Raw genomic sequence first — 10,477 nt, 5'->3', positions numbered from 1 at the left:
CAACCAGAATTCGATTATTCTTACTTTCTCTCTTCTATGCTATTAACCTAAACACTAGCCTACCCTTTTCACTTCGAAATTCCTTCTTCAAGCACTCAAAGGAGTCCATATTTTACTCGAAGTTCTGTCCTAAAACCAAGGCGTGAAAGGTAGAATTGTTTGAGGGTTTGGCCCCAAAATCAACTTTATTTTATTTAATTTAATTTAATTATTGTTTTATTATTTCCTTGAAGTTACTAACTCGTTTATTATTTTGTAGTTGCAAACGAACAGATTCAAAGTAAGGATCATGCTCTTTTTATCATTGTTATTTTTTCTAACGATTTTTATGTTGTTGGAATTATGATTAAATTGGTTTTTATGTTAATATTGATTCTATTATTTATTTTGATCACCATATTGCATGTTTAAAGGGAATATGTAATTGAAAATCACGCCTAATAAGATAATTTGGACAACCGGTTTAGGTTCCTTTTTAATCTTATTATTAATTGAAGTGATCACCAAATATTTAGAATTATGTGTGCATTAATTTTGAACCAATTTAGTTAAATAATAGTTTGGAGCAAATTGAATTATTGTTTGTATGCCTTTCAGATCACAGGAATGCTTTTCACTATAAGAATCGAGTAGAGGCTAATACGGGCGAATGTGACTCCATGACTCACTTCGTACCATCATCCCCGATCCTCCTTTCGTGGTTCCGAACCATATGGAGTTAGTAATCTCATGGATTATGAATGGGGTGTAACCTTCACGGGTCAATCGTTGTTGCCTATCGTTGTCCCTTATTCGTGGTTGCCTTTTATGATCCGTGAACGGTTTACAAGTTCCTTAAAAACTTGTTGGCGGCTCCCTACTTTGCTTTGTCCCTAATCGTATGTCAATTCCCACTTCCTATGAGTGCCAAGCATATTCACCACATGCTTTTAACGTAGGCGCACTTCAAACGACGCCTACAATGTCCAAAAAAAAAAAAAAAACCACCGCGTCACAGCAGCTTGTCACGTGACACGGTACAGTTTTCCGTGTCACGGTGCCCTTGAAATAAGTCCAGTCAGCTTTTTTAAGTCTTCCGTGTTAATTTGGTTATTGTTCACATGTCTAGTCATACGATCATACCACGAGTCTTATAACATCACTTAGTCACTCACGAGTCAAGTATAATCCACACACTTTCTTTATGTTCCGACTCGAGTCGTGCACCAGGTCGTTTATGATCGTATATTAGGTTCATGCACCCTTTTTTCGTCATAATAAAAAAATGAGTGGGGTTTTCTCACCTGTTTTCAAATGTCTATTTTTTTTCCTTCCTTTCCTATCTTGAGCAATGAGTCAAACAATTAAGTGAATTATTTTATTTCACAGTACTTGGTCAAGGAACAGGGATAGATTAATACGGTTCGAGTCATTACCGCAACAATCTCTCTGATCTAATAGGCGTTCAAAGAGAACTTTGTCATCTCCATTACTCATCACCTTTCAATGGCCACTAAAGAAGATATTGAGAACATCAACAAATCCATCGAGGCACTGTCTGCCAGGGTGCAAACCCTTACCACTAGGGTCACTACCATAGAACAAAACAAGGTCACTGTTTCCACCCTTGACAAACTGAAGGAACAAATGAGTAAGATTTCTGAGGATTTCACTTATGTGGAACGGCCTCCCACTCCTTTGGATGTGAAGGACAAACTCCCTGAAAAGTTCTCCATTGCTGATATTCCAAAGTTCAAGCCTACTGACAATCCAATATTCCATTTGAAGGCGTTCTCTGCAACCATGGCTCTTAAGGGATTGGACGTAACACTCTTCCCTACGGTGTTCCCTCTCTCCTTAGAACATGCTTGCCAACAATGGTTTTATTCCTTAGATGCCAAGCATACTGCGACTTGGCAAGATGTCACCGACAGTTTCATGAATCGTTACAAGTGTAACATTCAAACTAAAACTTCTGAACGTGAACTCTCCATTCTCAAACAGAAAGAGAATGAAGGCTTCACCGCTTACCTGAACAGGTGGAGGGAAACAACTTCACTCTTGGTAGATCCCCCCAAAGAAAGAGAGATGGTTCGCCTCTTTATTCAAAATCTGACTCATAAATATAGGGAACATCTCAAATATCTTCCATTGAACACTTTCGAAGCTGTATACGACATTGGCATCAATATCGAGGATGAGCTAATAAAGACTGCTGGTAGTAACAATAATAACACTTGGAAAAACAAGAAGAACGACCATCCTTCTTCTTCGTCTTCTAAGCACAAAAATACTACCAACAATATAAGCCAAGTTGATCTCAATGAAGTGTTTGCTCTTGATACTCCATTTCCCAAGAAGAAAAGAACTTACACTCCTTTAGGAATGACTTATGATGCGGCCTTTGATCGTCTTTACAGTCAAGGCTTGATCACACCTATTGGGTCATTTCCAGAGCCAAAACTTGAACAAAGGAGCGCCAAATGGAATACCAATGCCCATTGCAAGTACCATCAAGGAAGGGGTCACACTACAGAGCAATGTTGGAATTTGAAGGACGTCATTCAAGACTTGGTGGATGCAAACAAACTTCCTGTCCCTCCAGGCGGCAAGAAGTAATGAACACAAGGCGCACAACAGATCCTTCGTGCAAGATTTCATGATTTCTTTCTTTATCTTTCATCTCCATTCCCCATTCATGTCTAGCATAGGTTTTCCATTTTGAATTTTTTATATGTTTCTTGTGTTTCGTTCACCTTTTCCATTAATAAAATGAGCAATTTTCCTTTACATCTCGATCATAGAATTTTTCATTCATTCATTCATTCTCAATAAAAAAATAAAAAAAAAATCAATTACCGAACTAAACCCAAGGTACACCAATGACTTGAGGCACCTTTGCAACCATGTCATTCCCTGTTAACCGTTCAATCACATTCCATTTCTTCATCAACCATTTTGAGCCTCGTCTAACGTTTGGCCTCCATTTCTTCAACCCACATTCACTTAACTCTGGTATTGGAAGATGTGTAATTGTATAACATTCAAAAATCAAGTAAAAAAAAAAGCAGCAAAGCAACAATAAAACAATGTCTAAAGGAAAGTGTTCCAATGTCTTTGATATGAACACGTCTCAAATTGCGTCTCTCATCGAGTGCTTGGTACCGTGCCTGAGAAAGATGAATGCTAAGTGAGTGATGGACCGCATGATCTGAGATTGTCTACATTGATTCAAAAGAATAATAAAAAAAAAAAGAAATTCAAAAAAAAAAAAAAAAGTTAAAAATAAACTTGCAAAGTCCAAATTTTCAAATACACAATTACACATCTTAGGGGCTTCTCTCGGGTCTTGAGCCTTTTACCCCGTTCTTCCTTAAACCATCAGCTTAACCACATTACAACCCTTGAAAGACCTCTTTGAGGTGTACATGCACTTGTGCAAAGTTTGGTTAGAGCTACGTTCGGCCTGATTCCTAACGGATACGTAGGCAACCTCACATCGAGGTGCGGCCACATTCATATTCATATCCATGCATGATCGAGTCAAAGAATATCCAATGCTTACCCCTACCCATTTAGAGCTAGACTTGGGGGCTTGAACCCACATCATTTAGCCTACTTAGCCTAAAGAGTCATCATCTTTGACTCTTCTCACATCTCTTTCCCTCGCCATAACCCTTGCAGCCAGCCTTAGTATCACATTCACACACTTCACTCACACATCCATATCCATATCATCCTTCCCTTTAGGAACCCTTTATCATGAAATCTTATTTCCTTACCGCGCATGCTTCATCATCTTTCAAGATAACATTCATTAGAAGAAACGTTGTATACTTTCTTAGCTTCCTGACCTGAGCAATATTCATTGTTTCATGCATCGCATAATGTGCTGAGAAACATTTATATATCAATGATTTTTAATCATACAAAGCATATTGTGCTTAGCTCCTTGACCTAAGCAACATTCATTATGCAATAATCACTTCATCTGTATACGTGCTTAGCTTCCAGACCTAAGTGACGTTCAAGATCGTTTCTTTACACCATAAATGATGCTTAGCTCCATGACCTAGGTTCATTCATCTGTCGTGTCACATGATGTAATTTTCCTTAGCCTCCTAGCCTAAGAACATACATCATGCATACATTATACTCAAGACGGGCAGTTTAATATGACAAGAAGAAAATCCATGTGATTCATTTCGTCTTGCTCAACAAGAAAGTTCAAAACTTCTTCCCTTTTCTTATCATGACTTATATTTTGGGGAAGTTCAAAAACAAAACTTCATTTTTCACGTCTTTCTTTCTCGGGAGAAAGTCGGTACCCTCCACTCATGACAAAAATGACGGAAAACTTTTGCTTTTGCATTTTTAATTGCTTGTGTCAGTGCACACACTCACTCAAGACACACACAATCACAAGTCATACACATGTCATGTCATGTCAAGTCAAACTTAGTCAAGTCAGTTGGTCAAGTCAATCACGGTATATACGAGTCCCTTGGCAAATTTTATTTTGCAGGTCTTATCTACAGCCCACGTCCGGGGACAAGCGGACCATTTACAGCCCACGTCCGGGGACAAGCGGACCATCTACAGCCCACGTTCGGGGACAAGCGAACCAACCACTCCCACGTCCGGGGACAAGCGGACCATCTACAGCCCACGTTCGGGGATAATCGAACCATCATACACTCGCAAATTTCAGCAATTACAGTAGTCGTCGGCTTTCCTCAGGCTTGGAAAGCGTTATCGGTGGATTTTTCTTCAAGTATAGAAAACCGCCAAGTCGGCTTTCCTCAGGCTTGGAAAACGTTATCGGTGGATTTTTCTTCAAGTATAGAAAACCGCCAAGTCGTCTTTCCTCAAGCATGGAAAGCGTTATCGGTGGATTTTTCTTCTAGTATAGAAAACCGCCAAGTCGGCTTTCCTCAAGTATGGAAAGCGTTATCGGTGGATTTTTCTTCAAGTATAGAAAACCGCCAAATTCCTTTGTCGGCTTTCCTCAAGCATGGAAAGCATTATCGGTGGATTTCTTCAAGCATAGAAAAACGCCAAAATCATATGTCGACTTTCCTCAAGCATGGAAAGTGTCATCCGGTAGGTTTCTTCAGGCTTAGAAAGCTACCAAACTCATCTGTCGGCTTTCCTCAAGCATGGAAGGCATTTCAACAAACGTCATCCGGTGGATTCTTTCAAGCATAGGAAGCTACCGAACTCATTTGTCACCAATACACTGGTGTCAGATACGTATTCTATCCTTTTACTCTTTTATCTGTGGAATTAACATTTTTTTGCATATATCGGCGTATACAGAGTGATTTAGGATCGCATAACGTCTTAAATCATTCTCCGTCCCTATCGGCTACTTTGACTATCGTTTTCGAAACTGACGTTTCTACAAACTCAGTCAAAGTGGGGGCTTCTGTAGACACCTAAAAATGTCTCCCCAAAACCAAACCCGATGATGAACAACCTTTCACCGCCACTATTGGTCGGGTTTAGTATTTAATCCCGAGAGTGCTTAAAAAATCGTATTTGATTAAATTCATATTTTTGAACAGTCCATGGACTAGTCTTGATGTTTGGAAAAAGCTAGTTTTAATTTCAGCCCAAACTTATTAGCCCAAACCTTTTTTATTTTATTGTTTTATTTTTTATTTTTGGCCCAAACCTTTTATTTATTTTATTTAAATATTTTCTTATTTTAGCCCAAATAATAATAAGTCAGAAAAGGCTCGAAATTATCAATCGGCACTTAAAATGCCGAATGAAATTAGGGTTAAAAATGTATTTAGACGGAAAAGTGGGCTGGGAATTCCCGCGTCACGACAGGTACCCACCGTGTCACGGAAATCATTCCCGTCTGACGGTGGGATTTCCCGTGACACGGGAAATCTGCCGTGACACGGGAAATTCCGTGTCTTTTCCGCGTAAACCCTTAACGTGTTTTCTTCCCCGTTTTACTGAAAATTTCCCGCGTCACACCAAAATGCACCGTGTCACGGGAATGTTTCCCGTGTCACGGTACAGTTTGTCGTGTCGCGGGATACTTTTTTAGGGTTTTTATCATTTTAGGGTTCCGTGTGCTCCCTTAGCACATTTTCCCTATAAATACCCCCTCATTTCTGATGTACGGAGGCATCAATTAATTCTCTGGTTTATTTTTCTCTCTTCTATGCTTTAGCCCTAAACACTAGCTTACCCTTTTCACTTCAAAATTCCTTCTTCAAGTGCTCAAAGGAGTCCATACTTTACTCGTGGTTCCATTCTTAAGCCAAGGCGTGAAAGGTAGAACTGTTTGAGGGTTTGGCCCCAAATCAACTCTACTTTATTTAATTTAATTTAATTGTTGTTTTATTATTATTTCCTTGAAGTTACTAACTCGTTTATTATTTTGTAGTTGCAAACAAACAGAATCAAAGTAAGAATTATGTTCCTTTTATTTCTATTATTTTTCTAACGATTTTATATTGTTGGAATTATTGTTGAATTGCTTCCAATATTAATGTTTATTCTATTGTTATTATTGATCACCATATTTCATGTTTAAAGGGAATATGTAATTGAAAATCACGCCTAATAAGATAATTTGGACAACCGGTTTAGGTTCCTTTTTAATCTTGTTGTTAAATGAAGTGATCACAATATTTTAGAATTATGTGTTGCATTAATATTAAACCAATTTAGCTTAATAATAGTTTGGAGCAAATTGAATATTTTGTTTGCATGCCTTTGAGATCGCAGGAATCACTTTTCACTATAAGAATCGAGTAGAGGCCAACACGGGCGAATGTGACTCCATGACTCACTTCGTACCATCATCCCCGATCCTCCTTTCGTGGTTCTGAACCATATGGAGTTAGTAATATCATGGATTATGAATGGGGTGTAACCTTCACGGGTCAATCGTTGTTGCCTTCGTTGTCCCTTTATCGTGGTTGCCTTTTATGATCCGTGAACGGTTTACAAGTTCCTTAAAAACTTGTTGGCGGCTCCCTACTTTATTTGTCCCTAATCGTTGTCCCTAATCGTATATGTCAATTCCCACTTCCTATGAGTGCCAAACATATTCACCACATGCTTTTTAACTTAGGCGCACTTCGAACGACGCCTACAGATGGTGATCAACATCGTTCTTCATTTCGTTTTGAGCCTCTTTGGCTTTCAAGTAAGAAGTGTGAAGAGATGATTGGTGATAGTTGGACAGCAAGTGCAGGACTTAATATCAATCAAAAAATCATGCAATGTGGTGAGTATCTAGGCCCTTGGGCTGGTAAAACATTCGGATCCATCAAGAAAAAAATAAAAAATAAAAAACTGAAGCAAAATTGCGTGAACTGAAGGAAAGCGCAATGGATGGTCCGAAACTTGTTTTATGCAAAAAATTATCGGGAGAGTTGGAAAGCTTGCATTTACAAGAAGAGTCGTTTTGGTTTATTCGGGCAAGAGAAAACGAGCTTAGAGATGGGGATAAAAATACAAAATATTTCCATCACAAAGCGAGTCAAAGGAAGGCAAATAACCGCATCACAGGGCTAACAGATTCGAATGGTGTTTGGGTGGAGCAACATGCTGATCTTGAACGTCTTATCTCGACCTATTTTGAAGATTTATTTGCTACAAGATCTCCGACGGGATTTCAGGGTGCTCTTGATGGCATTGAAAAGGTTGTTTCGAAGGAAACTAATGCGATTCTTGGTAGGGAGCCTACCGGAGAGGAAATTAAAAATGCTTTGTTCCGGATGCATCCTAATAAGGCTCCAGGGCCGGACAGTATACACGCCTTATTTTTTCAAAAATTTTGGCATATTGTCGGACATGATGTTATTGCTTTTGTGAAGGAATGGTGGAGGGGGGAGAAAGATTTGAAAGATATAATAATACTTGTATCGTTCTCGTTCCGAAAGTGAAGGACCCGAAATTTATTTATGAGTTTAGGCCTATAAGTTGTTGCAATGTCATTTATAAAATTTTGTCAAAAACTTTGGCCAATAAATTGAAGGGTTTCTTGGGTAGCATTGTGTCACAAAATCAGAGTGCATTTGTTCCTCAACGTTTGATTACTAATAATGATATTGTTGCTTTTGAGATTTTTCATGCTATGAAAAGAGGGGGTGAAGGGAAAGAGGGAAGCATTGCTATGAAGCTGGATATGAGTAAGGCATATGACAGGGTGGAATGGGTTTTCCTTATGAAGGTTATGGAGAAAATGGGGTTCTCGATCGAGTGGATTAACCGGATCTTGGATCGTTTGGAAAGTGTTAACTTTTCGTTCAAAATTAATGGGAAAATCTCGGGATCGGTCACCCCTACTAGAGGCTTGAGACAAGGTGACCCAATTTCGCCGTATTTATTTTTGTTATGTGCTGATGCTTTTTCTATGCTCTTAAATAAGGCGGCGGCGAACAAGCTCATACACGGGGATAGGATCTGTAGGGGAGCTCCGCGAGTATCTCACCTATTTTTTGCGGATGACAGTATTCTTTTTGCTAGAGCCAATGTGCAAGAGTGCTCCGTTATAGCTGACATTATCAGCAATTATGAGAGGGCATCGGATCAGAAAGTCAATAAGAAAGACAGAGGTCACCTTTAGCAAAAAGGCCAATGTTGTTCGAAGGGCAGAAATTATTGATACTCTGGGTGTTCGCGAAGTGGAGAGGCATGAAAAATATCTTGGGCTCCCGACTATTATTGGTAGATCTAAAAAAGTGATTTTTGCAGAGTTGAAGGAGAGGCTATGGAAAAAGTTACAGGGATGGAAGTAGAAACTATTATCAAGGCCTGGAAAGGAGGTGTTGATTAAAGCGGTCGCACAAGCCATACCGACATATATGATGAGTATTTTTAAAATACCCGATACATTGATTGATGAGATTCACGCTCTTTTGGCTCGGTTCTGGTGGGGTTCAACTGACACTTCCAGGAAATTGCATTGGCAAAGATGGGAGTTGTTATGTCAACCGAAGAGTAGAGGTGGCTTGGGATTCTGGGATCTAAAATGTTTCAATCAAGCACTCCTTGCAAAACAGGTATGGCGTCTCCACCACAACACAAATTCTTTGTTGTACTCTATCCTTAAAGCAAAATATTTCAAGAATTGTGATGTGTTGAATGCAAGTGTGGGGTATGATCCTAGCTATGCGTGGCGTAGCATGTGGAGTGCTAGAGCGCTTCTTCTCGAAGGTCTCAAATGGAGGGTGGGTAATGGTAGTGCGATTGGGGTGTGGTGTGAAGCTTGGTTTCCAGGGGATTCGTCCTCTATAGTATTAGTTCCTACTCCTTCTGTGGATAGCGATCTGAATCTGCGAGTATGTGACTTGATTGACCACAATACCAACGCGTGGGATGTTGATAGGGTTAATGCCACTTTTATTGAGAGTGAACGATCACTGGTGCTCTCAATCCCTTTGTCTCATAGATGCCCACGTGATGAAATGTTCTGGTAGCCGAGCAAAAATGGGATTTATAATGTCAAGTCAGGGTATTGGATGAGTAAAAGCAGAGGAGATTCTTATCATGACACTACATGGGATGAGGCGTGGAAGGTTATTTGGAAAATGAAAGTTCCACCCAAACTCTGCCACTTTTTATGGAGAGCTTGCAAAGGCTTCTTGGCGGTTCGAGAAAGACTTTTCTATCGCCACTTGCTACCTGACAAGGTGTGTGCTATCTGTGGGATTAGTGAGGAGTCCATTGTACATGCTACTTTCGACTATACCGACGCCAAGGCAATTTGGGCTGCTAGCAATTTTGTGGGGGTTATTAGCCAAGCCCCTGCATCGAGTTTTGCTGCCAGACTTCTTTGGTTAGCTGAGAAGGTGTCTAAGGAGGAGTTAGTATTGATTTCTTCTTTGATATGGGGTGCGTGGTGCTGCAGAAATAAGAGAGTGTTTGAGGGCGACCCTTTTGACCCAATTAATGTCGCAGGTGGTATGTCAAGATGGGTAGCAGAGTACAATAATTACACATCTAAAGTTCTCCCTTCTATTGCTCATAAGCCCCCTGGTAGTGCTAGCTCGTGGAAACGCCCTCCTGCTGGGTTGATTAAAGTGAACTGTGATGCTCAGGTCGGGGTGAAAACGCAGCTTGGTACGGTGTTAAGAGATGAGAATGGCGTGGTAGTAGCTGCTGCTGCTAGAGTTGGCGTGGCAGGGTGGTTTGTTGAGGTGGCGGAAGCTGCTGCTATCTTGTTCGGGTTGAGGGTAGCAACGAGACTAGGATACTCAAAGATTCAAGTTGAGAGCGATGCGGCCAATGTGGTATCTGGGATTAATCGACGAACAGTTGGAGGCACTCCTTTTTATCTACTGTTAGATGATATTATCTCTTTTTCTATGTCGTTTAGTTTATGTTCTTTTTCTCATGTTAAAAGGGCGGGGAACACCGTAGCTCATTTGGTGGCGAGGTGGGATACAAGGAGTTGTGATGAACTTGTTTGTCTTGGTTCTTTCCCCCAAAGTCTTATGACTTTGGCGGAACTCGATTTAATTTA

At 40.1% G+C, this 10,477-nt stretch overlaps 1 pseudogene; it reads left to right on the top strand.

The window, feature by feature from the left end:
- Positions 1-8,816: 8,816 nt before the first annotated feature.
- LOC145574544 (putative mitochondrial protein AtMg00310 pseudogene) lies at positions 8,817-9,431 on the top strand (annotated as a pseudogene).
- The last annotated feature ends 1,046 nt before the right edge of the window (positions 9,432-10,477 follow it).

The sequence above is a fragment of the Chenopodium album genome, chromosome 2 (assembly GCF_948465745.1).
Source record: "Chenopodium album chromosome 2, dcCheAlbu1.1, whole genome shotgun sequence".
Lineage (NCBI taxonomy): Eukaryota > Viridiplantae > Streptophyta > Magnoliopsida > Caryophyllales > Amaranthaceae > Chenopodium > Chenopodium album.
Note: the sequence above shows the minus strand (reverse complement) of the source record. Positions and strands in the feature narration are given on the sequence as shown.